Here is a 6,860-nt window from a genome sequence, read left to right as displayed (position 1 = left end):
GGGTATGGAGATGGTCCTGGATTCAGGGGGACGAGAGAGTTGAAAGTGGAGGAGAGGCGATCATGAAGCAGCTGGATGGCTGCTTCAGGATCTCTGTGGGCGGAAGGTCAGAGGGATAGGATATTTGAGGATGTGAGGGCCTTTGTGAGGGTCTCAGAGGGTAGCCTTTTCCACAGGTGGCAGAGTATGGTTGAGGGCTTGGTGGAGGAGGGAGGGATGTGAGAGAAGAAGATGAGGAAGTGGTCCGAGATGGTCTTGTCCACTATGCTAAGTTCAGAAATGTCAAGCTTTGGGTGATAACGAGGTCAAGCGCATGACCACGGTTGTGGGTCGGTGAATTAATGTGAAGGGTGAGGTTTAGGGAGGAGAGGAGGGCAGTGAAGTCGGAAGAAGTGGTGCAAGCGGAGTTTAAGTGGAGGTTGAAATCGCCCATTATGAGCAGGTGTTTGGAGCAGAGGGACAGAGAGGAGAGTAGAGATGTCAGAGAGGAAAGAGCCAGGGGGCTTAGGGGCGGTACACCGGATAAATTTTCAGTGGGAGAGAGGGATGGAAAAGGGTGAGGTGCTCAAGGGAGGAGAAGCAGCCAGAGGAATAGGGGTAAAGACCAAGGGAGGTTTTGGAGGTGAGAGCCACCCCACCGCCACATTGGTTTGGCTGGGGGGGTGTGGTGGAAGGAGTAGCCTGAAGGGGAGGCTTCAACTAAGTGGACGGGGTCATTGGGAGAGAGCCAGGTTTCTTTGAGCCCAAAAATGTCGAGGTGCTCATCCAATATGAGGTCATGGATGGTGAGGACTGTGTTAGAGAGGGAACAGACATTTTGAAGGGAAATGCGGGTGGGTTTGTTAGTGGGAGGAGAGAGTGATGCGGAGAGGATTTTAGGGTGTTCAGGAGAGATGGCTGTGGAGTGTGGAGGGAGTGGAGAGTTGGGGAGAGTACGTATGAGGGAGGGGGAAGTTGTGTTTGCCTTAAGGAGGCGGTTTGTGCGGAGGGAGTGAACGATGGGACATTTGGGGTTGCTGCTCTAGGACAGCCAGTGCCTGGAGCCACGGTGGGTAGATACATTAAAGTAAAATTGTGAAACCAGGAATTTTGTGAGAGCGCTGAAATTTTCAGGGATTTCGTGAATTGACAAAATGATCATTTCATCACAACAATAACCTTGTGTTGACACTTTATCAATATTATCAACAAAAATAACACATTAGGCAAATCACTATTTTATTAATCATAATATTTATGTGTGACATTTCATTTACTGATGAAAAATTTCACTCGAAAAATTTATTTACTGAAGAAACAGAACCTTGGATTTGTCATGTCTATGTGAACAATTTAAATTGGTTCTGTAAAGCATAGCATACTGAGTCTAATGTACATTTGTTAGCACAAATGAGGTTTCCATGACACCTGGAGATACATTTTTGGTTTGAAGCATTTACAATGGCTGGTCTGATATTTCTTCTGACTGCTGCAGTTACACTTCATAAAGCCTTGTCCATCACAAGTGGACTGTGCAATGACATCTACACGGAGTGACACTGACGCCTCCTGGTTGAATGCAGGTCTCTGTTAATAATAATAACTTTAACAATCGTTGTGGGCAGAGGTCATAATAATTCCTGGAATAGTGACCCCTCACTGCTATCCTGTACTGGTCAGTGTCTATATCTTTGTTGATGATGACACCAAGGATGTTCCTCTACCCCTGTCCACTGCTGGGATGGGGATGGCCACATTGTCTCCCTCCAGCTGTAACAGCTTGGACTCCACATCACCATCCTCTCTGCCTGGGCTGCAGCTCTCCGCTTTCTAGGATCATAGAATTATACAGCACAGATGGAGGCCATTCGGCTCATCATGTCTGTGCCATTTTCAAAAGAGCTATCCAATTCTATCCCACTCCCCTGCTCTCTCCCCATAGCCCTGTAAACTTGTCCTCCCCAAATAATGATCTACTTCTCTCTTAAAAGCTATTATAGAATCGACTTCCACCACCCTTTCAGACAATGCATTCCAGATCCAAACAACTCGCTGTACGAAAAAAATATCAAACCCCTCATAATTTTGAAAACTTCTATTAAGTCTCCCCTTAACCTTCTCTGCTCCAAGGAGAATAATCCTAGCTTCTCTCGCCTCTCCTGATATCTGAAGTCCCTCATTCCTGGTACCATCCTGGTAAATCTCCTTTGCAGTCCTTGACTTTTGTATTCCATGCCCCTATTTATAAGATTGAGTATCCTGTAGACTTTTTTTAACAGCTTTATTCCACTTTCCAAGAATTGTTTATATGAAGCCCCAAGTCTCTGTTCTTTCACCCCCTTTAAGATGGTACCATCAGCTTATATGGCCTCTCCTCATTCTTCCTCCCAAAATGCATCACTTTGAATTTCTCCAAATTAAATTTCATCTGCCACGTGTCGGCCCATTCACCAGTCTAATGTCCTATGTCCTCTTGCAGACTGATACATCCTCCTCACAGTTTACTTCTTTTCCCAACCTAGTATCATCTGCAAACTTAGAAATTGTGCTCCCTATACCTAAGTCCAGGTCATTTATATAGATTAAAAAGAGCAGTGGTCCTAATACCGACCCCTTGGGTTACACCACTTTACACTTCACTCCAGTCAGAGAAACAGCCGTTCACCTCTACTCTCTGCTTTCTGTCCCTCAGCCAGTTTTGTATCTATGCTCGTTTTGGTTTGTTAAACTTTAGTTCGCCCACAAATATACAGTCAATTCACTTTACAGTGTGTTCTGTGAAGCACTTTGGGCCGTCCTCCTGACATGAAAAGCACTATATCAAATGCAAGGATTATTATTATTATTTAATACCATGGGCTTAAATTTTTCTAATTAGTCTATTGTGTGGCACTTTAATAAAAAAGCCTTTTGAAAATCCATATAAACTACATCAACTGCACTACCTTCATCCACTCTCTCTATTACTTCATCAAAAAATTCTATCAGATTTGTTAAACATGATTTCCTTTAACAACTCTGTGTTGGCTGTCCTTTATTAACCCATATTTTTCTAAGTGAAAATTTATTTTATCCTGGATTATCTAGAAGTTTTCCCATAACTGACATTAGGCTGACTGGCTTGTAGTTTCCAGGTTTATCCTTCTCCCCTTTTTGTACAAGCTGCACATTCTGTTTGATTATCTTCTGTATTTTGCACCTGACATTTATCGTAAGTCTCCTTTTTCTGTTTTATTTTAATCCAAATTCCCTTAGTCATCTAGGGAGCTTTGGCTGCCCTAACTTTCCGCTTTGTGGGAATGTATTTGTTTTGTACCCGAACTATCTCCTCCTTGAGGGCTTCCCATTGCTCTTTAGCTGTTTTACCTGCCTATCCTTCTTTCCAGTCCACCTTGGCTAGATCCCTTTTCAATTCACTGAAATTAGCCCTCTTTCAGTTGAGTATATTCACCTGATAAAAGATCCAATGGACACTGAGTCTTACCACAGAGGTGCAGACAGATTATGTTTGACACAAAAAATCTAATCTTTAAGTTTTCATTGGAAATTTCTTAGTTTTCAATAAATTATGAAATATTAGCTATAATCCAAATGAATCATTCCCTCAATCTTCAACAAAGTAGTTTGTGAAGATTAAGTCTTCAGTCTTCAAATAGGTTTTGCCGATGTACCAAACTTCAAAGACTTAAGTACAACAGGGAAAATAGGAAAGGAGGCAATTTAGCCCAACCATTCAAACCTGTTCCATCTATTTATTAGTTCTTGGCAGATCTTTTAATCCCTGTTCCACGTCACTGTACCCCTTAATATCACAAAATTTGTCTCTGGAGCAAAACCAATTGACTGTCTGATTTTTATGGGGTAAAATTCCATCTTGGTCCAGATTCATGGAATTCCAGAGAGTTGGGGCAGAATGTCTGAAAGCCTAGTGACTGACAGTAAGGCAGAGAGAGCGAGTGGAGACATGAAGCATGCTGGAGTTTGCTGAGCGAAGCAAACAACTGGAGTAATAGTGACACAGGTGATCTCAGTGAGAGGATGGAGCGAGGCCATGGAGTTTTTAAAAGTGATGATGAGGATATTGAGTTTGATCTTCTAGGGGATGGGGAGCCTCTGGTACTGTTCCACCCCTTTAAAAACCACTGTCATCATTCCTATCCTTAAAGGATCCTCCCTGGACCATTCAATCCTCCTCCACCGCCTCTCCTCCCACCTCAACCTTCAAGGTTCTGTCCTTGACTGGTTCAGGTCCTACCTTTCACACCGCCTCCACTTCGTCGCAGCAAACAGCTTTTCCTCCAGCCCCCACACGGTCTCGTGTGGTGTTCCTCAGTGCTCTGTCCTCGGTACCCCCCTCTTTATCCTCTACATGCTCCCCCTTGGTGACATCATCCGCAGACATGGGGTAAATTTCCACATGTATGTGGATCACCCAACTCTTATCTCTCTGCCTCCACCCTCAACTCCAGGACTACTGGCGTCTTGACAGACTGCCTGATCGATGTGAAGTCCTGGACGAGGGACAACTTTCTCCAACTCAACGTTAGCAAGACCAAGGCCCTCCTGATTGGCTCGCGCCAGCACCTCCGCACCTCGGGCACTGGAAGGATCAGCATCCACAGCTGCACATTCAACCTCACTAAGCCAGTCAGGAACCTGGGGGTCTTATTTGGTCCTTTCTCCCACACATTTGCGCCATGATCGGCACTGCCTACCACCACCTCCGCAACATTGCCAGACTCCACCACTGCCTCACCCCTCAGGCTGCCAAAACCCTCACCCACGCATTTGTCACATCAAGGCTCGATTACAGGAACTCCCTCCTCAGCGGCCTTCCCAACTCTTCCCATCACAGGCTGCAGATCATCCAAAACTCTGCAGCTCGTGTACTCTCGCACACCAGGCTCCGCGACCCCATCACTCCCACCCTCGCCCGACTCCACTTGCTCCGCATCCCTCAGAGGATCGAATTCAAGATCCTCTTCCTCATTTTAAAGGCCATCCATGGCCTTGCCCCCTCCTACCTCTCTGACCTGCTGACTCCCTACCAACCTGGTCGCTCCCTCCGTTCAGCGGCTCCGGTCTGCTCCATATCTCCCACCCGACCCGCCCTACCATCGGTGGCCGGGCTTTCAGCCTCTCTGCCCCCATACTCTGGAACTCCATCCCACGGTCCCTTCACCTCGCTTCCTCCCTTGCATCCTTCAAGGCCGGTCTCAAGATCCTTCTCTTCGATTGTTCCTTTGGTTGCCCTCCCACCTCTCTGCCTTCCCTCACCCCTACACGTCTCCTTCCCCCATGCTCGGGCCCCGACACCTGACTGTTCAGCGCTTTGGGACGTCCTCCCGACGTGAAAGGCGCTCAATAAATGTAATTTTGCTACTGTTGTTGTTCTCTACTCTCTAACTAACACCCCATCTCCAACCTCCCCTTCTTCTCCAAGGTCCTGGAATGAGTTGTTGCTTCTCAGCTCTGCTCCTTCCTCTACCACCACTCCTTTCTCGAATCTCTCCAATCAGGCTTCCATGCTGCCCACAGCACAGAAATTGCCCTGGTTAAAGTGATAAATGACATTCTATCCATCTGCCTCCTCATCCTCCTTGACTTACTTGATATTTTTGACACTGTCGACCACTCTATCCTCATCCACCACCTCTCCTCTCACCTCAACCTCCATGGCGCTGTCCTTGATTGGTTCAGATCGTACTTCTAACACCGCCTGCACTTCATCTCCTCAAGTGGCTTCTCGCGCCATGACCTGTTCTGCCTTCCCCACCTCTGCAACGTCGCCCGGCTCTGATACTGCCTCACACCGCAGGCTACTGAAATCCTCATTCATGCCTCACTACATCAACAACAACAAGATTCCATTTATAGAGTGCCTTTCACGTCGGGAGGACGTCCCAAGGCACTGTACAGTTGGGTCAGAACCAGAGCCGGGGGGAAATGATCAGGGTGAGGGGAGGGAAGGGAGGGAGCGAGGAGGGGTTAGAGAGTCGAGAGACGAGGTGAAGGCACGGTTGAAGAGAAAGGTCTTGAGACCGGCCTTGAAGGAGGAAAGGGAGGAGGCGGCGAAGGCTCTGGGGGATAGAGTTCCAGAGCCTCGGGGCTGAGAGGCTGAAGGCCCGGCCACCGATGGTAGGGCGGTTGGGGTGGGGGATGTGGAATAGACCGGAGCCAGAGGAATGGAGGGTACGGGCAGGTAGATAGGGGGATAGTAGATCAGAGAGACAGGAGGGAGGCTCGAGGCTCGACTATGCAAATTCACTGCTTGTCGGCCTCCCCAACTCCTCCCCCCATAGGCTGCAGATCATCCACTCCACTGGCTTCCCATCACACAGAGGATACAATTCAAGATCCTGGTCCTCACCTTCAAAGCCCTCCATGGTCTTGCTCCTCCCAACCTCTCCGACTTCCGAACCCCCTACCATCCTGTTCGCTCCCTCCACTCAGCGGGCTCCGGCCTGCTTCACATCCCCCGCTTTGCTCACCCTACTATTGGCGGCAGGCCTTCCGCCACTCTGCACCCACCCTCTGGAACTCCATCCCGCAGTGCCTCCATCTCGCACCCTCCCTCACCACCTTCAAGACCCACCTCAAGACACTCCTCTTCGAACATGCTTTCGATCTCCCTGCTTCCCCCCCTGCCCTCCCCCACCCCAACCCTCAGCTTTGGAAGGGGAGGAGCTGGAGGGAAAAAGTATCAGTGTGATACATTGGAAAGGAGAGGAATTAGGAAAATATAAAAGGAGTTCGCTGAACTCAGGGTCACTCTTCGCCTTTAGTATCATCAAGGAGGTATGTACCTGAGCTGAGAGCCTTGTCTCCAGGTCAAGACTTTTTTTCTTTGTCTAACCTTGGGTAAAGCTCTGAGTGTCATA

The sequence above is a fragment of the Callorhinchus milii genome, unplaced genomic scaffold (genome assembly GCF_018977255.1).
Source record: "Callorhinchus milii isolate IMCB2004 unplaced genomic scaffold, IMCB_Cmil_1.0 Scaffold13, whole genome shotgun sequence".
In the NCBI taxonomy this organism is placed as follows: domain Eukaryota; kingdom Metazoa; phylum Chordata; class Chondrichthyes; order Chimaeriformes; family Callorhinchidae; genus Callorhinchus; species Callorhinchus milii.
This window is presented reverse-complemented; position numbering follows the sequence as displayed.